The 21990-nt window shown below is 38.4% G+C and overlaps 1 long non-coding RNA gene across 2 annotated transcripts in view; it reads left to right on the forward strand.

Annotated features, from left to right (window-relative positions):
- LOC109248041 (uncharacterized) overlaps positions 1-21990 on the forward strand; it is a 136339-nt gene that overhangs the window by 94670 nt on the left and 19679 nt on the right. For both annotated transcript variants that reach the window (XR_002071921.2, XR_002071920.2), the window contains exons 3-4: positions 20015-20085; positions 20503-20588. This is a non-coding gene — a long non-coding RNA (uncharacterized LOC109248041). The remainder of the gene's footprint in view (positions 1-20014; positions 20086-20502; positions 20589-21990) is intronic.

A 21990-nucleotide genomic window follows, 5' to 3' on the forward strand; every position in this document is an offset into this window, starting at 1 on the left:
TTACACTAGAAAGACAAAGCATTCAGATGTTGTAAATTTCAGGTGATTATAAGACACAAAACTGTTATGACATTACTTTTCACACCCTACTTTGTGAACAAGGGTCATGTGTCACCCTAAGCTGAGAAGCAGAAAGTCATTCAACCTAAAAAGAGAGAGAGAGAGAAGCCAAAAAAAGCCAAAATATTTATTGCCAGATTACAAAACTGAGGGACTAATTTCATACTAAGTCTAATTTCAAACTACATTAAGTGCCCGATAAAATTAATCATAAGTAGGCATTGCTAAATCTTGGAAAGTGAAGGGCTGTGGAAATATTCACCAGATAAAAACATATTCATCAGCAAGTGCAACCTTGGAAACTCAAAAAGATACAGAAATGCACGCGACTGCACGCACACCCCCCTCAGGCAGTCTAGCATTGTATCGGCAGAACTAATTCTAAGCTGGGTGTTAAAACGAAAAATGTGGTTTGAATAGAGACTTCAGGGCATTTTAGTAACCATTTCCAGTGGATGACCTAATATACCACAAGAACAGGCAGAAGAAGCTTGATAAGAGACAGTGAGGATAAGAGCTACTCTTTACTGTCATTTGGTTCTTGTGGATCGTAACAATGATGTGCCCATAGGCCATGGATTTTTCTGCAGTGGCTTAATTTCAAATATTCTATTCTAGCAAATCCATAAGCCATCTAAATGTGCCAGACATTCAAAATTTTGAACTCCAAGTTGTATATCTATGATGGCTTTTCACATCCAGAAATATTCCAAATTCCTTTGTTAAATCATATGCTCTAGAAAATTCTAGAAAATGTAATAAGTAATGACGATTAGGTGCACTTGGCTCTATACATTAGATATAATGCTGAAAAGACTGTGAAAGTTGATTTATCCCTTCTAATATAATAAGGTAAAAACATTGAATTTTAAATGTCCCAGAAAATTTATTTACTAAAGCAACTCAATCATTTTGTAAAATGAATAACTTCCTCTAATTTATCCTCACCAAATCTTAATGTTCATGTGTCTGTGTGTCTAAAACTGGGCCTCCTGGGTGGCTCAGTTGGTTAAGCGTCTCTCTCTTCATTTTGGTTCCAGTCATGATCTCATAGTTTGTGAGTTCAAGTCTGGCATCGGGCTCTGTACTGAATGCGCGGAGCCTGCTTGGGATTCTATCTCTCCCTCTCTCTGCCCCTCCCCTGCTCATGCTGTCTCTCTCTCTCTCTCTCTCTCTCTCTCTCAAAATAAAGAAAATTTAAAAAAAAATTTTTTTAAAGACTGGGTAGAAAAATCACATGATCCTATCAATTGAGACAGAGAAAGGATTTGACAAAATGCAACAGCCATTCATGACAAAAACACTCAGCAAACTAGGAATGAAGGGAAACTTCCTAAACTTAAAGAGCTTCTACAAAAACCCTACAGCTAATGTCATACTTAATGATTAAAGAAACTGGACAGATGACATGATGATCTATATCATAAATCTCAAGGAATATACCAATACCCCGCTTCCTCCTCCCCCCAAAAACTCTTAACAACTATTAAGTGAGCTCAGCAAGATCACAAGGTACAAAATCAACATACAAAATTCAACTGTATTTCTACACACTAGCAATGAATACATGGAAACCAAAATTTAAAACATGGCATCATGAACTATAGAGAACAAACTAGTGGTTGCCAGAGGGGAGGTAGGTGGGGGGATGGGTGAAATAGGTGATGAGGATTAAGGAGGGCACTTGTGATGAGCACCAGGTGATGTACGCAAGAGTGGAATCACTATATTGTACCTGAAACTAATGTAACACTGTATGTCAACAACACTGGAATTAAAATCAAAAAAGAATCATAATTTGTAATCACTTAAGAAATGAAACACATAGGTATAAATCTAACAAAAAATGTACAGGACTGGTGTGCTGAAAGCTACAAAATAATGATGGAAGATCTAAATAAATGGTGAGACATACTGTGTTCATGGATTGGAGCACTGGACGTAGCAAAATGTCAGTTCTAACCCAAATGAACTATAGGTTTAATACCATTTCTATCAAAATGCCAGCAAGGTACTTTGCACATATGTAGAAGGTTATTTTAAAGTACAAAAATTGAATGTAAAACTCTTGAACTAAAACCTGGCAGGTAGTATAAGATATAAATGTTATTATTCCTATACTGTACTTACATGAAGGTTGCTAGGATAGTTCATGTATAAGTTACAGATTGCATTAATGAAATGAGACAAGAGAGGAAAAGATATAACAAAGATACCCTCTCAAAACGAATTTACAAAACAAAATTTCAAAGCAAATGGAAACTTTTGGCAGTAAAGAAAACCAACAAAACCAACAATTAGCAAATGAATATCACATTCTGGGACAGTTTGACAAACACTTTAACATGAGCATGATAGGGCGCCTGTGTGGCTCAGTCGGTTAAGCGTCCAACTTCAGCTCAGGTCATGATCTCACTGTTTGTGTGAGTTCAAATCCCACATCGGGCTCTCTCCTGTCAGCACAGAGCTCATTTCTGGTCTTCTATCCCCCTCTCTCTCTTTCCCTCCCCCCACTTGCACATGTTCTCTCTCTCTCTCAAAAATAAATAAATATTTAAAAAACTATCATAAAAACGTGATAAATAAACATGGTTCTGTTTTTGACATGGCAGCCTTATCCCAGTGACAGACCATCTCTCCTGCCGATTACAACTAAACATTGGTAACACACACACACACACACACACACACACACAAAACAACAACAACAACTTAGAGACTCTAAAGAATAAATAGTAGCAGGCAGATTATGAAGTGAAGTAAAAATTTAGAGAAATGACCAGGAGGAGAATGAGTTTCTCAATATTTACTTATTTATTGATTTAAGTTTATTTATTTATTTTGAGAGAGTGCACAGGCTCACGCACACATGAGTGGGGAAGGGCAGAGAGAGAGAGGGAGAGAGAGAATCCCAACCAGGCTCTGCACTGTCAGTTCAGAGCCCCACAGAGTGTTCAATCCCGTGAACTGCAAGATCATGACCTGAGCCAAGATCAAGGGTCGGACACTTAATGAACCTAGCCACCCAGGTGCCTCCAGTTGCTAAATATTTAAAATCTCCTTTCTCATATGAATTTGCCTCCCTGCCCCAAAGTAGACCTATTTCTTTTAACTAAACAGTAACCAAGTCTTACTGGCCAGAGAAATCAGGAGAAGGAACCTTTGTGGACCATGGTGTGTAGGGAGAACCCTGGAGAGAAGAGAACAAAGAAAGAGATCCCCTAACTCTGTGTATGAACCCACACAGTCTCAGGCTCACTCCTGGGCTCTGCACGTGTAGAATAGGTCCAAACCAGCACAGCAAAGTCCTAGGAGACTGAACCAATATTGAACTCACAATCTATAGCAGGTAAGACACAGATTGTGGCTTGAAACAAGTGAGTTAATACCTTACTAAAACAAAAATAAAATCAAATAAACCTTTAGAGGATTATAATATGGCCCACAGTCTGTATACCAGAACATTTACAATGTCCACAATACAATCCAAAATTATTCAATATGGGAAAAAAACCCAGAAAAATTTGAATTAATTCTTAAGAGAAATGACAATATTCAGATATCAATCCCTAGATGACCTAAATGTTAGAAGGCTTTAGAGCAGATGTTTTAACTATGCTCCATGGTATAGGTGAACACACCTGAGGTGAATGGAAAGGCCATGTTCTCAGCAGAGAAATATAAGCTGTAAAATATAACCAAATAGACCTCTTAGAACTGAAACTATAATATCTGAAATTTTAAAATCACCAGATGGATTCTATAGCACGATGGAGATGACAGAGGGAAGAGTCAATGAACTTGAAGCTAGCTCAATGGTAAATATACAATCTAAGGAACTGAGAGAAAAAATAATGAAATTTGCAGAGTTTCAGGGATTTGTGGGGCAATACCAATGGGGTCACATAGGTGTCATCAGGAGTCCCAGAATGTAAGCAGGAAATGGTTGATATACAAATGTATTTGAAGAAGTAATGAGAGAAATTTCCCCAAATTTAGCAAAAGGCATACGTTTATAGATTTAAGAAGCTCATCAAACCCCAAGCAGGGAAATTCAAATAGGAATATGCTTAGACCCATCATAATCGAATGGCTGAAAACCAAAGATAAAGAAAAATTCTGGAAAGCAGCCAGACAAGAATGACATTATAGCAGAAATTTAAATGACTTAAGATTTAAACAAAAATTTTAAAGTTCATTTATTTATTTTGAGAGAGAGAGAGAAAGCAGGGGAGGGACAGAGACAGAGGGGAGAGAGAAATCCCAAGCAGGCTCCACAACCAACGGCGCAGAGCCCAACGCGGGGCTCGAACTCAGGAACCGTGAGATCATGATGGGAGCCGAAATCAAGAGTTGGATGGCTTAACCGACTGAGCCACCCAGGCTCCCCAAATACCTTGCCTTTAATGACTGGTGTGGACCTGTTACTCAGACTCTAGCTAGGTTCCCCCTCCTGCTGCTACTTCCTCAGTTACAGCCTCCTAGTTCTCCCTACAGTACACACTCAATTCTCCTGTCTTGGGCAAACCATGACTCTATTTCAAATCCTTCAATACCTCCTCTTAATCAATAACATTAATTAACCCGAACTAGCATAGCAAGGCTAGCAAGTTCTTTCACAGCGTTACCCAAACTCCGTTTCCCTGACACCTCTGACTGCATGCACCCCAGTATGCAGGTATGCTTTCTATCCTTATGAAAAAATCTCAACTAAGATTGTATTTCCTAACAAATGCTGAACATGCCCAGAGTTAATCACTGGTGCTGTTTTTCTTTCTCTTCCACAATGTTATTAAGAATAACTACCATGTTTTGAGGGCTTACTTTGTGCCGGGTACAGTACTAAGGTCTCTATATATGGTACCTTATTTTCTCCTGCAAACAATCCTATAGGAGAGGTGGATATTATTGGCATTTTTTCAACGGGAATAATAAGAGTCAGAGAGGGTAACTGACTTATCAATAATAATACAGTCAGTTAGTAGTAGAACCGGGATTAGAAGCCTGGTTTATTCGTGTGCATCCCGCTGCCGCATTTAGTAATCACAATCCTTTGAGACGTCTCAAAAAGTATAAATATCAAATAAATATCAAATAAAAAGTTCCTTAGACTCCCTGAGCTTTAGTTTCTTCTTAATGAAGATTAAGTTTTATTAAGATTAATACAAGTGATTTGTATGTATTTGTATATATATTTATATACGTATAGTGTGGTAAAATATATAGTGCTCATGTATGTGTTTGACATAAATGGTACGATTCTATAAGCTGCTTTTTCGACTCCATATTATATTCTGAGATTTATCCACGTCAGCATCTATAACTCTATGCACTCATTTGAGTTCCTGTATGAATAGACAATTAGCCATTCTCTTGTTATTGGACATTTAGTTCATTTCCAATCTCTCACTGTTACAGATAACTGCTGTAGCAACCATCCTCAAACACGCTTCTTTGAGCGCATGTGCGAGTATGGCTCCGGGGTAGATGCTAAGAAGTGAAATTGCTGAGTCCTGGGGCATGCATACTTCTGGTTTTAGTAGATACTACCAACCTGCCCTCCAGTGCAGCGGATCCGATTTGCACTGCCATCACGTACCGCATAGTTCTGTTTTGAGGATTAAATGTGATCATTCACACATAGCATTCAATTAATAGATGTTATTATTATTAGCATTATTATCACTACTACCCGTTTCCACTTTATGTTGTCAACTTTCCAATTTCTAAAAAGAATAAAAAGTAATATTTTTGTTATTTTAACTTGCGTTTCCCTGATTGAGCATTTTCTCACTTATACTTCCGTTTATATTCCTGTTTCTATGAATCAGGTACTAGCCTAGGGTCTTCATTTTTCTATAGTGGTTTTGTTTTCATATTCATTTACAGAATCTTTTTGGTATATTCTTTTTTTTTAAGTTTATTTATATATTTTGGGGGGTGGGGCAGAGAGAGAGGGAGAGCGAGAATCCCAAACATGCTCTGAGCTATCAGCCTGGGGCCAGATGAGGGGCTCAAACTCATGAACCATGAAGTCGTGACCTGAGCTGAAATCAAAAGTCGGACACTTAATGGACTGAGCCACGCAGGCGCCCCTCTTTTTGTATATTCTTGATACTAGGGCGTTTTCTCTTAAATCTGTAGCCAATATTTTTGCCCAGACTTTATCTTGCCTTTAAACTTTGTTAGTGTATATTTTCTTATGCAAAAGGTTTTGATTTTGATGTATTCCAATATATCAAAGTTTTCCTTTCGGTTTTTTTTTTTTCATTGAAGGATAGTTGACACATGATGTTACTTTAGTTTCAGATGTACAACTTAGTGATTTGACAAGTCTATTCATTTTGCTATGCTCACCACAAATCTCCTTTAAGTTTTGTACATTTTGTATTTTATTAAGAAGCCTTTTTCATTCCCAGGGTCATAATGACATTTTACCAAGCAGTGAAGCTTCTGTGAATTTCCATCTGTTTTTCTTTTTTAAGAGTCCTCAGATTCTGATCCAGATTCTGATTAAGTAGGCTGGGCCTCATAATTGGAGATTATTAAAGGTTTCATCTATGCTTTTTTTGCAAAATTAAATATCTTCTTACACACACACACACAAGCACAAATAATACCGGAAAAATGTAAATTAGATTTGCGGATTGTATCAGTATTGATATCCCTGGTTATGATATTGCACTGTACTTTTGCAAGATGTTATACAATCAGGGGAAAGGATATACAAGATCTCTTTGTATTATTTTCTGCAACTGCATGTGGATCAACAATTATCCCAAAATAAAAACTTTCTTAAAAATCTTTAAACCACAGGATATTCTAAATTACTGTGTTTTGAAGATAATCCCCAAAGAGAAATTACTGAAAAGTCTTAGCAATGACAGTATCTCTGAAATAATAATATAGCTTTTAAAGGGCACTACTTAGAAAGGGAACTCTAATATATTAAAGTGAATCCCCTGGCCTTATATTTTCAAGAAGACTCTTTCCGTACATGGGCAACTTCACAGATTTCTTATATTTTCCCCCAGTTTTATAGAGAAATAATTGACATATATCACTGTAGAAGTTTAAGGTATACAGCATGATGATTTGATTTACATATATTATGAAATGATTACCACAATACACCCAGCTAGCATCCATCTTCTCATACAGATACAATAGAAAGAAAAGAAAGAAAAAAAAGAAACGACAAAAGTTTTCTCCTTGTGATGAGAACTCATAGGATTTTTACTCTCTTAACAACTGTCTTATATATCATCCAGCAGTGTTAGCTATAGACATCGTGTTGTACATTCAATCTCTAGTATTTATTTATCTAATAACCGGAAGTTTCTACTCTTTGACCACCTTTCTCCAATCCCCCCCACCTCCCACTTCTGGTAACCACAAGCCTGATCTCTTTTCCTTGAGTTCAGTTTCTTTTTTGAGATTCCACATATAAGTCAGGTCACAAAGCATTTGTCTTTCTTCTTGTCTGACTTATCTCACATAAGATGATGCCCTTCAAGGTCCATCCATTTTGTTGCAAATGGCAGTATTTCCTTTAAAAAAATTTTTTTTAATGTGTACTTATTGTTTTTTGAGATAGAGGTGGGGAGGGGCAGAGAGAGAGGGAGACACAGAATCCAAAGCAGGCTCCAGGCTCTGAGCTGTCAGCACAGAGCCTGACTCAGAGCTAGAACTTGTGAACTGTGAGATCATGACCTGAGCCAAAGTCAGACACTTAACTGACTGAGCTACCCAGGCACCCCGTATTTCCTTTTTAATGGCTGAATAATATTCCAATATAGATATCAGTTGTTATATAATATTATATAATATATATTATATTATATATATTATCTTTATTCACTCATCCATCAGTGGACACTTGTGAAGTTTCCATGTCTTGGCTGTTGTGAATAACACTGCTATAAACATGGGGGTGCAGATATCTTTTGAGTTAGTGTTTTTGTTATCTTTGGATATATTCCTAGAAGCGGAATTGCTGAACCGCAGGGGAGTTGTATTTTTAGTTTTTGTTTTGTTTTGTTTTGTTTTTGTTTTTGTTTTTTGAGGAACCTCCATACTGTTTTCCATAGTGGCTGCACCAATTTACATTTCTGCCAACCATGCATGAGATATGAGAGTTCCCTTTATTTCTATACCCTTGCCAACACTTGTTATTTCTTACCTTTTTGATTTTAACCATCCTGACAGGTGTGAGGTGGTATCTCATTGTGGTTTTGATTTGTATTTCCCTGATGGTGAGTGATGTGGAGCATCTTTTCATGTACCTGTTGGCCTTTCATGTATCTTCTTTGGAGAAATGTCTATACAGGTTTGTCCATTCTTTCTTTCTTTTTTTTTTTTTTTATAATTTACATCCAAATTAGTTAGCATATAGTGCAATAATGATTTCAGGAGTAGATTCCTTAGTGCCCCTTACCCACTTAGCCCATCCCCCCTCCCACAACCCCTCCAGTAACCCTCAGTTTGTTCTCCATATTTATGAGTCTCTGATGTTTTGTCCCCCCCATATATATTAATATATATATATATATATATAATATATTATTTTTGTTTCCCTTTCCTTATGTTCATCTGTTTTGTCTCTTAAAGTCCTCATATGAATGAAGTCTTATGATATTTGTCTTTCTCTGACTGACTAATTTCACTTAGCATAATACCCTCCAATTCGATCCACGTAGTTGCAAATGTCAAGATTTCATTCTTTTTGATTGCCGAGTAATACTCCATTGTATATATATATACCACATCTTCTTTATCTATTCATCTGTCGATGGACATTTGGGCTCTTTTCATACTTTGTCTATTGTTGATAGTGCTGCTATACACATGGGGGTGCATGAAACAGCACACCTGTATCCCGTGGATAAATACTTAGTAGTACAATTGCTGGGTAGGGTAGTTCTATTTTTAGTTTTTTGAAGAACCTCCATACTGTTTTCCAGAGTGGCTGCACCAGCTTGCATTCCCACAGGTTTGCCCATTCTTTAATTGAGTTTTTTATTTGTTTGTTTCCTCGTTGGCTGTTGTGAGCTTTTTTTAATATGTTTTGGATATGAAGCCCTTATCAGGTGTGTGGCTTGCAAATATTTTTCCCCATCTCATAGGTTGTCTTTTCATTTTGTTGGTGGTGTCCTTTGCTGTGTAGAAGATTTTTGGTTTGATAGAGTCTCCCTCATTTATTTTTTATTTCGTTGCTTGCACTTTAAGTTTCACATCTAAAGACGTCATTACCAAACTCATGTCAAGCAGCTTTGTTCCTATGGGTTTCTTTTCTCAGAGTTTTATGGAGGGGGCTGTGAGGGTGGAGGGATGGGAGCTGCTCTGGCTATTCTCAATTTCCCAAACAGGCTCTCTGATTGGAAGGATCAGGACTTACCCTAGGCCTGGCTATGAATTAATCCTCCTGCCTGTGAATGGCATAAAAAGCCTCCATGCCTGGTACTGGCTTTGCTCCAGGGGCAATCAGTTCCATCTGCCTGCCTCCCAGGCTCAACTGCTACTGGGCCACACAGCTTCCGGGAGCTGTCACCAGTCCTTCTGGTCAGATAGAGCTAGAAAGCACTCTCCACAGTGAGACTATGACTTGGCTCCTTGCCTGGATGTGGGCAGACAAGGCTCTAGGGTCGGCAGACTTCTCATTGGGGATCCAAATCAGGTGGATCTGTACACAGCCAAGTTCTGTGGTCAGAGTGCACCCCCGACTTGATCCTGCAGAGGGGCAATGATACTGGTTGGGATTACCACTTGGACACTACAGGTATAAACTTGGTCTGTCAAGATCCCTGTGCTGGTTGTTGCAAGCTTCATCAGTTAGACTCCCAGTAGTTGGACTCCATAGTTTCCTCGGCAATCCCATGGTATGAGATCAGAGTAGAGGTTCCTGCAAAGTAAGCCACAATGCTGGGGGAGCTGGTTGTGTCCCCCTGTCCCCCATTCTCTTTTCCCACAGAAACTGGAAGTGCAGGGGAGGGTTCTCTGAGTGGTGCTGTGGTGGCCTGGGGGAGGGCCAATGTGGTCTACATGTAGCCACTTCTCTTACCCTTCTAATGCAGTCTTTCTTGGTCTCTGTGGTGCAGGGAAGGCTTTAGACTCACCCTTGTGTTCTAGGATTCTCTCAGTGGCATCATGTTCTTGAATAGGTGTTAGTTGTTCTTGTGAAGAGAAGCAAAGTCAAGAACCACTTAGTCGCCATCTTGGTGACATCACTCTGTTGCATTTTTTAGATTGAGCATTTTGCCAAACTCTGCACACTTATTCTCATTCATACCTGGCAAAAATCTCTAGGACATGCATTATTACTTTTTTCTTATGAGGAAACTAAGTCTCAGAGGGGTTAAATAACTAACTTTAAGCACACACAGCTGGTCACAAATGATTTGGTTCCTCATTCTTTATATCATGATTACGCCTCTGTTGGTCATCTCACTTTCCATTTCCAAGGTGAAAGCAATTGTCCTGTTTCATTTTCTCACTTATAAAATCTTACCCTCTTTTCTCTTTTTCTAGAACCATTCTAGTGGGAAGTTGTGAGGTAAATACTTTTCTTACTCATCAATGCTGTATGGAGGCCCAAAAGCAATTATGAGAGATGCAATTTTGAAATTGAATAAGTAAGCAGGCCAAAAGTTCCCTGAACATGATGAAGAGAAGAATAAAATTGATTACTCATTTAAACATCCCCTCTGGAGACACTACAATTGATGAATTTCTATCACTCCTTTCTCTAATTCTTCCTTCTTTCTTGGCACAAGGCTTTCATCAACTTCAAAGAATGCTCTGGGCATTAAAAAGAGCTGAAGGAGTGTGTAATGGAGATGAATAGAACATAATATACTTAGGTTACAAGATAATTCTTCAGGTCATGAGGTCTTCCAATGTTTATGTTAGTGTATCTTCATAAAGCTTTATTAAATTAAATACTTTTTCAGATGTTTTTAGGTTGACATTTAACTTTTTTCATTATAATGTAAAATATGTACAAAGAAACGGTGGAGGGGGATAGAGAGAGAGAGAGAATCTTAAGCAGACTCCACACTCAGCATGGAGCCAGATGTGAGGCTCGATCCCACGACCCTGGGATCATGACCTAAGCCGAAATCAAGAGTTGGTCACTCAACCAAATGAGCCACTCAGGCGCTCCATTAAGTTTTGACATTTAAAAAATTTTTAATATTTTTTAATGTTTATTTATTTTTGAGAGAGAGAGAGAGCACGAGTGAGGGAAGGGCAGAGAGAGAGGGAGACACAGAATCCGAAGCAGGCTACAGGCTCTGAGCTGTCAGCACAGAGCCCAATGTGGGGCTCGAAGTCACGAGGCACGAGCTCATGACCTGAGCCGAAGTCAGTCACCCAGCTGACTGAGCCACCCAGGTGCCCCAAGTTCTGACATTTTAAAGCAAGCTATTACATCACTCCTGAAGGTACCCAATGGAATTTGTTACAACAGTGCCATTCCCCATCATCTATTTTAAAAAATTATGTGAACAAGCTCTTTTTTAACTGTCAAAAACTTTATAGTATTTCTTCTTCTTGACTTTATTTTTCCAGTTACGTTTCCCTCAGAATTTTTACCTACTATAATATATTTCATCCTTGAAAGTCTTTTACTTACCAACCTACTTATCTTCTATGCAATAAATGCATGTATTTAAGTGGAAATCTAATTTCAATATTAAAAATTTCCTTTGATCAGGTAACATTACATATTAAAAGTGTTTTTAGGTTTGAATTGTCATTACAGTTACTATTAGAAAAATGATCGGAAACAGCAAATATATTATAGGTTTTGATACATAATTATTAAACATAAATTAAAATCTTAATGAAAGTGGCACTTCTTAATAAAGTAAATAATATTTTTACATAGTTTATATATCCGAGAATGAAAGATACTTATCCTTAGGATAAAATAGGAGATGGCATAAATTCACTTGCTCTGTTCTATTTATATGCTAAGAAAATTCTTAGCATTCTTCAATTCAATAAGAGAATGGGAATAGAAGGAGCTTTGTTATAAAATTGCCATGCAATGCTTATAATTCCTTCCAAGTTGTATGACAAAATTCACATTAGTGATCTGTCATCAAAAGTTATTTTTTAATAATCTATCAGCCAATAACCTGTTTAGGTCTCCTTTATTTTGATTGATAATGAAGGATTAGAAACCCTTAAATTATAAACCATACATTATAAATTTAAGACCCCAGTCTTAGAAATCATTTGCTTTCTCAACACTATTACGGATACTTTAAATTACCCTGTGGTTGGCACGTTGGACTGCTTTAGACCCCAGGGCAGTGAACCATAATAAGATTTCAGTATGAGGGCCTTTCTTCTGGAAAAAGGGAAAATGGCTATTGCGAAAGGGGAGGTGGGACAGGGAACCAGCCTCAACTACAAGTTTGTGCTAGGCAGACCATTTTTAGGAAAGAGAGCTCAGTGAGGCTGAGGATCTGGAAATCCATCCCTTAACTCTGTTGGAATTTTCAGTACCTCCCTTCTGCCACAGTCCATATAAGTAAATTTGAAGCCTACTGCTCAAAATCACTGTTGCCCAAAACTTTGGGGCAAGTCTGGAGTGCAGCATAATAGGGACTACCTAGGTTCAAATCCTGCTTCATCTAGTTTCTAGCTGTTCGATTTGGGGCAAATTACTTTCCCTATCTGTGCTTCAGCTTCTTCATTTGTGAAATGAAGATAAAAATAGCACATATGTCACAGGGCCTACTGTGAAGGTTAATTGAATTAATAAGTGCAAAGTGCTCAGAACGATGTTTATTACCACCATCACTATAACCATCCTGAAATGACTGGAGATCTGGGAAGAAGAGGAACAAAAATATGATTGAAAGAAAAGGAAGGTGGGGAGCCTGGGTGGCTCAGTCCGTTAAGCATCCGACTCTTGGTTTCGTCTCAGGTCATGATCTCACTGTGTCATGAGTTCGAGCCCCGTGTCGGGCTCTGTGGTGACAGCGTGAAGCCTGCTTAGGATTCTCTCTCTCTCCCTCTCTTTCTGCTCCCCCATGACTTGCCCTGTCTCTGTCTCTCTCAAAATAAATAAATAAACTTTAAAAAATGTTTAAAAAAAGAAAAGAGAAAATGAAAATGGCAGGTATGAGTGTGTGTTTGTTTATGTATATGTATATGTGTATGTGTATAGGTATATATCAGAAGAAGATCCTTCTTCTTCCCAGATCCCCAGTCATTTCAGGGTGGTGTTAGTGATGGTGGTAATAAACATCGTTCTGAAAAGTATCATTACTCAAAAGCAAGCTCCTTGAAGGTAGCTGATGTTTACTGTTTCAGCAGTCCAAGGTCACTTGGTTTTCTTTCATATTTCCTAGCACATGGCTGTATCCATAATAGACTCTCCATGAATATTCAATAAATGGATAAGAAAATAAGGAGAGAAAATCACACTCATGGTCCTGGAAGCCCAGTGTTTTCTCCTGAAACTGATTTTCGGGGTCCTGTTCCACTTCATTCATACCTGCTACTCCATTTGTACTTGCTAATTCCTCTGACCTAAAGTTGGCTGCATAATTTGTGGGCCCCAGTGCAAAATGAAAATACAGGGCCCCCTGTTCAAAACACAAGAAAAAATGCCTGTACTAAAAGATAAAGCTTTTTCCTTTCTTCTGCAGTTTCTCTCTGGACTTGCTATGACTTCTTTTTATCAGCCGTTTAATGTCATTTTAAACAAAGAAAAATAAAAAATTCAAACTGTTGCTATGAATTTTACTCTTCAGGTTTACATTGTGCAGTGCTGGTTTTAAATGCACAAGAGCATTTAACTCTTATGCAGAATCACCGAAATGACACAATTCATGTTTTATAGTTCATACATAACATATATATTTCACTCCTTCCAGAAGAGTGGGAACACTGTACAAAGCCACTCCACTGTTTTCCCTTCACTTCTTGATATACATATATTCTACCAACACTCTACCTTCTGCTTACTGATGAGTTAGGAAGGTCTAAGAGGAGAGGAAGGGAAAAATAACTATGGAGTGCCCCATCTGTCCCATTCCTTCTACATCATCATTTTCAGCATAAGTGTTTGGCTACCACAGGGAAATAATGTAAGGAAGAATATAGTAAAGTTCTTTGGCCATTTGTGTTTCCGAGAATGCTACTGCCTTTTTGCATTCAAAGAACGTTCTCACTCAAATAGAAAACATGGGCCCTTGAGGCTGTCAGTGCCCTGGCTTCTCAGTCATAGATGTAGCCTACTTAACGTCGTATTCACTTTGAGTCTCACTGAACCCCCAAGCAGAGTGGGCCCGCTGAAATTCCATGCTCTCGGGTCATCTCACACCATTCACGAATGGGGACACAAGAATCGGCGGACGCACATATGATGTGTGCACCTCTTCTGTTCCCAGGCACGCTCCACTGTCCCGTCAGACTTCACTAACAAAATAAAAGATCGAAGATAAAATTATTCCGAATTTCAAGACAACCACTGCAGAGCATGAAGCCAAGTGCAAGGCCCTGCTGAGCACGAGCCCTGCGTGACTGCAAGAGTAGCACACGCATAAGCTGGCCCTGCTCTGAACCTCTCAGGTTATCGTATTTTTTTCCGTGGATATATGCTCGCACAGTTGGCTGAAAAGAGCTCTCTCATTCATTTATTCACTGGCAGTTCCAATGCGAGGTACCAAGCAGCCAAGTTTCAAGCTGCTAGAGTTCCTTTGCTAAAACCCTTGTTTGAAGCTTTAAGTTCCGCGAAGGCTTCCCTTCCTTAACTGTTGTGAATTGGTGGGGAACATGGATGTATGCCTCTAAGATCTCCCTTCCAGGAAGATTTTGTGCCCCGGCTCCCCACTCCTTCGGGATCTATGTGAGAGAGGGCTGTCCGAGCAGGGTCTGCTGCAGAGAGCCATGCTTCCCAAGTTCATTTCTCTCCTGGGCTGGCCCACAGATAGAGACTGATCAAAAGTGGGGTATAAAGACCCAGACATTTTGGTCCAACTGGGGAAAGATTGTCAGACAAAATACTGCATGGGATAAATATCGCATGGGATATACTTATGCTAAAATGTTATTTGTAGTTCATCTGAAATTCAAAGGTAATAATAGTTGTTCCATATTGTCATTTGCTATATCTGGCAGTCTTAAATGAGGGGCGATTCTGATGGGCCCTATGGTGTCCAGAGCCCCTGGTGGGTCCCCCTAGACTTTGTCAGGTGTGCTTTGCTGTTCAACTCTCCCTCTGCTGACTCGCACTTCCTTCCCTTTCCTAACAAGTACCTCTCATGCCAAATTCTATATCAACGCCCGCTTACAGAGAATCCAAAGTGCATCAACACTGATATTTAAACCCAGGTAAAGGCATCTTGTCATCTCTTGGGAAGGTTGCTCAAACGTGGGCACAAACCCAGCATCATTCACCACCTACTAGTGTCTAGCAGCTCTTGAGACAAATATTGAAGCTGGAAAGACCCAGAAGAAAGGCTTCAGAACAAAGATAACAGATTTCATAATTAGATTTTATGACTTTTGCATCCATATAAATACATTTTCACACACATGCATGCACATCCATTTGTAGTAGAAATTAGTGAGAGAGGGGTGCCTGGGTGACTCACTTGGCTAAGCATTCAACTCTGGATTTTAGCTCAGGTCATGATCTCACAGTTTGTTAGTTCGAGCCCCATGTTGGGCTCTGCACTGACAGTGTGGAGCCTGCTTGGGATTCTCTCTCTCCCTCTCTTTCTGCCTCTCCCCTGCTTGCTCTGTCTCAAAATAAATAAACATTAAAAAAAGAAGTTAGCAAGAGATGTTTAAATAAAGAAAAATTTTAGCCTAAAAGCCACTGATAGTGGTACTTTTCTGATTTCTTGAGTTGTTCTTTTTTTTTTTTTAAATCAAGTGGAAAGTGTAAATAAATGAAGATACATTACCTTCCAAAGCAGAAATATTGACTATCAAATTTCTATTTGGTTTTGGTTAAGAATCAGTACATAATAGTGATTACATATTTGGCTTCTGGAGTTAGATGGAGATTAGTACATAGCACGACTTTGTCACTTACTACTGCAAGACTTGTGCCAAAGTTATAACTTTTTTAGTCTCAGTGTACTAATTTGCAGAACGTTGATAATAATCATACTTACTCCAGAAGGTTGCCATGACATTTAAGAAAAATAAAGCATGTACAGCACTTAGCTCAGGGCTTTTCCATAATATTGGTATTAATCATATTTTTTATTGTTTAAAGAAAGTGAGAATCTTTCTTAGTGCCTGGTTCCTAATAGGCAATAACCATGAGGGGGCCAAGTATATTTTCTTGGCTAGATTAATATTGTGTTTATCCCCTTTACTTTACAGAAGTCTTATTCTATTAATGTAAATTCCTGCCTCTAGCCAAAATGCCCAGATACATATTGAGCTGAAAAAGTTATTAATACCAAAATGGTCATTAATATAATGACAACAGTTATTTTTATTTTCTTCTCAAAATAACTGTAGAATACTTGTTAAAGACAGAATATTAGTTTAGCCAAGGAAATAAACCCAGTTCAAACAGTTAATGCCTAATGGCAACTTGGGAGTAGACTCAATTCTTCTCCTTTAAAGCAATGATATACATTTTTTCCACATTTTGATATATTTTTACTTGATATATATATATATATATACATACATATATAGTGGAAAGAGTCTCCCACCAATTTTTTTTAATGTTTATTTATTTAAAAAATTTTTTTAATGTTTATTTATTTTTGAGAGAGGGCAACAGAGTACGAATGGGAAAGGGGCAGAGAGAGAGAGAGAGAGGGATACACAGAATCAGAAGCAGGACAGCTCAGAGCCTGACGTGGGGCTTGAACTCACAAACTGTGAGATCATGACCTGAGCCAAAGTCGGATGCTTAACCGACTGAGCCACCCGGGTGCCCCTCCCATCAAGTTAATTAACACACTCATCACTTTGCTTATTTTATTTTGGTGAGAACATTTAAGTTCTACTATCTTGGTAAATTTCAATTATATAATACAGTGTTATCAGCTATAGTCACCATTTTATACATTAGATCTTTAGAAGCTATTCATCTCATAACTGAAAGTTTGCACCCTTTTACCAATCTCTCCATAGTTTCCCCACCTCCTGGCAACCACCATTCTAACTATCTGTTTCTATGAGCTTGACTTTTTAAAAATTAAAACAAAAACAATGTTTTTTTAGATTCCACATGTAAGTGATGCCGCACAGTATTTGACTTTCTCTCTCTGGCTTATTTCACTTAGCATGATGCCCTCTGAGTTTACCCATGTTGTACAAATGACAGGATTTCCTTCCTTTTTAAGGGCAGAATGATACTCCACTGTTTGTATACACCGCATTTTCTTGATCTGTTCATCCAGTGACAGACACTTAGGTTGTTTCCAGACCCTGCCCATTGTGAATAATGCTGCAGTGAACATGGGGGTACAATGATTTCTTCAAGATGATGGTTTTGTTCCTTTTGGATACATACCCAGAAGTGGGATTGCTATATCATATAGTAGTTCCATTTTTCATTTCTAGACTCAATATTTTTTAAGTGGAAAAATATATATTAGCCTGTTTTCAGGGAAACAGTAACACACACTTTGGGATCTACTGGTCAGTGTGGGCTGTCACAGGTCGCATAAGAAAGTTGCTACAAAGTACTTGTCAAACTGTGACTTAGTGCTTCATCAGTAGAAGCATTGCAATCTTAATAGATTTGTTAGTGTCTGTAGGATAGTTTTCAAAACTTTGCATGAAATATATAGGTTTGAAAATTCAACCTCTTGTGATGCTCATAGAAATTCCTTGATGTGGTCTGGAGAGATATTGGTATCTCTATATTAAATAGCAGAAAACAGAAGGTAAGGGAGATCGTTATCCCAAGTAAGCCCCATCAGTCTTCTGATAAGGTAGATGATTTTGTCTGCTATCCTAGCCTTTGCCCAACCTGCCTGGTCATAAGAAGCACTTGGTTATATTGCCTTCAGAGACTCTCAGATGATGGTTAGGAATTTGCATTTTTAACATATATGTCACATGATTCTTAGCCCAGTTTGGGAAACTACTACCCTCCTTCATACCGCATTTTGTTTTAATAAATAGCTCCCCTTGGCCTTACAAATACTAGGCTCAAATTCAAGGTACCTCACAATCACAGAAGAAAGCTTTGTACATGTCAGAGACAACCGCTTGTCAACCAATGAACTAAACCGAAAGAAGGAACAGAGAGAGGCAGTTGAATTTGTCAATAGAGTCCAGTGTGAAAGACATACACCTTTAAACATGTCTATAAACCCAAGACAACATTTGCACTGGGAAGGGAAGTAGCGCCACCCCCACAAGAATTTATAGTTGGTAACTCTTTATGCTTTCGTGATTTTATTTGTTCATTTGTTCATTTACTCATTCATTCAACAAACATTTACTGGGCATTTACTCCACACCAAGCATTACACTGAGTATTGGGGAACAAACCCAGGACTCTCTTTTTTTCAATTTTATTTTAATCTTTATTGATTTTTGAGAGAGAGACAGAGTGTGAGCAGGGGAGGAGCAGAGAGAGAGAGAGAGAGAGGGAGACACAGAATCTGAAGCAGGCTCTAGGCCCTGAGCTGTCAGCACAGAGCCCGACACGGAGCTCGAACTCACAAACCATGAGATCGTGACCTGAGCCGAAGTCGGACACTCAACCGACTGAGCCACCCAGGCACCCACAAAACCAGGACTCTTAAGATACTTCAACTTGAAATCATTGCCAGTGGCCAGCCCCATAAGATGAACTGGGCCCATGTATTCCTAGAGATTTTCTTAGCTAACACACTCTTTAACGCTCAACTGCAGTGCCCAGAAAAGCAGAATTTATCATAAATACATGCACTGAAAAGAATCTCTAGATGTTCAGCCCAATTTGTTCTTTTAAAAAATATATAATATGTTAAGCAATCTATTGGATAAATAATATCTCTGTTGTACTATAAAGGGGTTGTTTTTTCAAGAAAATCAATCAAATGCTTTCATAACTTGTTACTAATAACACTAATACAGAATAATGGGTAAACTAGTTTGGGTAACTTCCCAAAATAATTGGGTTTTCCAGGAACATTACAGAAGATAAACAGCAAGATCAATAAGTCCTGAGGTTGCAAGAGTCATTATTGATTTATGACCTTGCTTACTTCCCAGCAAAATAATTGCTATAGAGAAGCTGGCTCACGTTTACAGATCATAATAATCTTATGAGAAAGTCTTTCTTAGCCCAACGTTTAAGCACTCAAAATAACAAGTGATAAAAAATAGCTTATTATTGTGCTAAAATTTATAATTAGTAATACATACCATTCCCTTTTCACCTACCTTATGGCACATGCTTTAAGTGAATATAAATTTTTTTTTAAATCATCAAAACAATTCTATTGCAAGAGCTATTGTTAACCTTACTTCATAGGTTAGGAAAATTGTACTTCAAAGATGTCCAGTAACTCGTCCAAGGTCACATACACCCAGAAATTTGCAGAGCCAGGATTCAGAGTCAGTGTTCTTTTCCCATGCTTTAGTGCTTCTTAAGATCATATAGGTTTGGCCTAGAGAGAGCTTAACAGACTTTCCAAAACTTAGGATGCTTGGCAGAAACAATCATTTGCGTATTTATGACATCAGTACAATTTTTACCTGACGGTGGAATTCCCATCACCATTTCCAGAATACCAACATTCTTGGGAAGGTATATCTGAAGACAGACAATAGTCAAGCAGTCAAAGACCCATGAGAATAGATAATGCATGGCTTGATCAGTGGAAGTGTTGATGTTAATATTGATTCAATATTCAATATTAATTAAATCTCTTCCTGCCCTAGGATTTCCTTCTTTAATTCATTGCTTTTTGTTTTTGTTGTTGTTGTTACGTACACCTTTGTATGGTTATTCTTTCTTTAGGGCCCATGGAGTGGTGCTTAACTCATCCCAACCATAGACAAACCTTCTGGAAATCATGCTAATGCACAGCTGTAAGTAAGAAATTTGTATAGTTGACCTTGTTTCACTGCTATGCACACGAGGTACTAAGAAATCAGATGGCTTTCTAAAAGTCTGAGGCACGGGTGAACAGTGAGTGAAGTCTTTGTCTTTCATGCCATTCAATAATGAGAGCCATTACATTTCCTACAAATGGTTTGCAGCCACTCCGATAGGAATGATATGAGAGCCTAAAAGAAGACATCTCACATGGTACCTATTCTCTTATTATCCACCACTGATGATTCGTTGAGTGTAGAAGACTATACCTCCTCTATGTTGTCCATAGTCCAAAGGAGCACAAGACTAGATATTCTAAAAGAAAGAAAGATTTGGAGAGAAGTTGATTTCTCCATTTCTACATTATCCACTTCTTGAAATTCTTGCCTTCTTTTTCTCTCATTTTTCAGGAATAAGAAGAGATCAGAGATACCAAGGCCATGGATGGAGCTTTAGAGAAGTACTTTTCAGGGATCACCAGGGCTCTGGTGCCAAGGTATGTACAGGATGGTAGATGAATTATTCCATGACTTTTCACATACCTGTTTTGCATAAAGATGCAATGGTAAGTAAGTTGTCTATATCCTCCATTAGACTTTAAGATCACTGACGACAAGAGACTGTGTCTGTTTTACTTACCATTTTATCCCCATCACATCAAATAGTAGCTAGCACATAATAGACAATTAGCAAATACTTGTTGAATAAATGAATACAAGAGAAAGTTATCATAGCCATTAGCCACAGGCACTCCGCACACCCACTGGTCTAAGCTACCATGAGTGGTGAAAAGGAAGGACTGAGAACTTGAATTTCCAGATTCTACCTTCATTCTATGGAAAAAGCAGCAGAACTAACTTGGCCTTGGATCCTCTTCCTATTACCTCGGTGGGTGGAGGGTGAGGTCCTGTCCAGTTTATTTCAATTACCTATATGTGGATTTATCATGAAGCTAATAAAGCTTGCACAGTTCCAAGTCCATAGAAGAGGCCTGAGCAAGATATTCACATCCCGTATTTTAGTAAAAATTGCAAAATAAGCTATTTTAACCATAGTCGGTTAAGCCATTGACTCCTTTCAGGACAACTTTCCTTCTGTCACATTTGCACTCACGCCAAGTAGCAATGGAGTGGCCACAGACATTTTGGGGAATTCTGTTAGAGGGAACTTGAGTTGGGCTTAATTTTAATATAGAGTTAGTGAAGTATATTTATGTGGGAATATATATGGGACAGTCAGTGCCATGTAGAGTTAAGGTATTGTTAGCCAGTCAAGAGTAAGAATGGCTTCCAGAAATACTCCTGGCACTGCTATGCCAGTGCAAGGCCAGAGATTGTAATGTAATAATGACACAATAGTCTTCAGGCCCCACGGATCTTAGATCTGGCTCTGGCCAATAACTCTCACTCCAAGGTAATGCGCCCATGTCCCCATGTTGGGAGTGGCTCGACAGGAATACAAATGTAACACTTCCCCTTTAAATACTTCCGCTTTCCTTATCAGTTTCCTTCTTTCCCAGCTATCTCTCCTGTCTTCATCTGGTCATGTTCCAGGATTCCCTCTGCATCCAAAGATATTTCAAATCGTTTTATTAACATTCAATGATTCAATGATTATGGATATTAATTATGAAAATTAAATGCTAGAGTCAGCAGTCATCAGAGGAATTATACTCCACCTGTATTTTATAAAGAATAACCCGTAGCAAAACTAAATAATATCTATTTCCATGATTAAAGGGCAACTATATATGTACTATGAAACATGTGTTTGAGAAATATGCAGGTGTAGTGTTTCAGGTAGGTTGTGGATTGATGGGTAGAAAAAGTGCACAGACAAACATACAGTTAGGATAGATGTTCCTAATTATTCTACCGAGGCTATAAAAAAAGGTGACC

Source organism: Panthera pardus, unplaced genomic scaffold (genome assembly GCF_024362965.1).
Source record: "Panthera pardus isolate Hobbes unplaced genomic scaffold, ASM2436296v1 HiC_scaffold_27, whole genome shotgun sequence".
Taxonomy (NCBI): domain Eukaryota; kingdom Metazoa; phylum Chordata; class Mammalia; order Carnivora; family Felidae; genus Panthera; species Panthera pardus.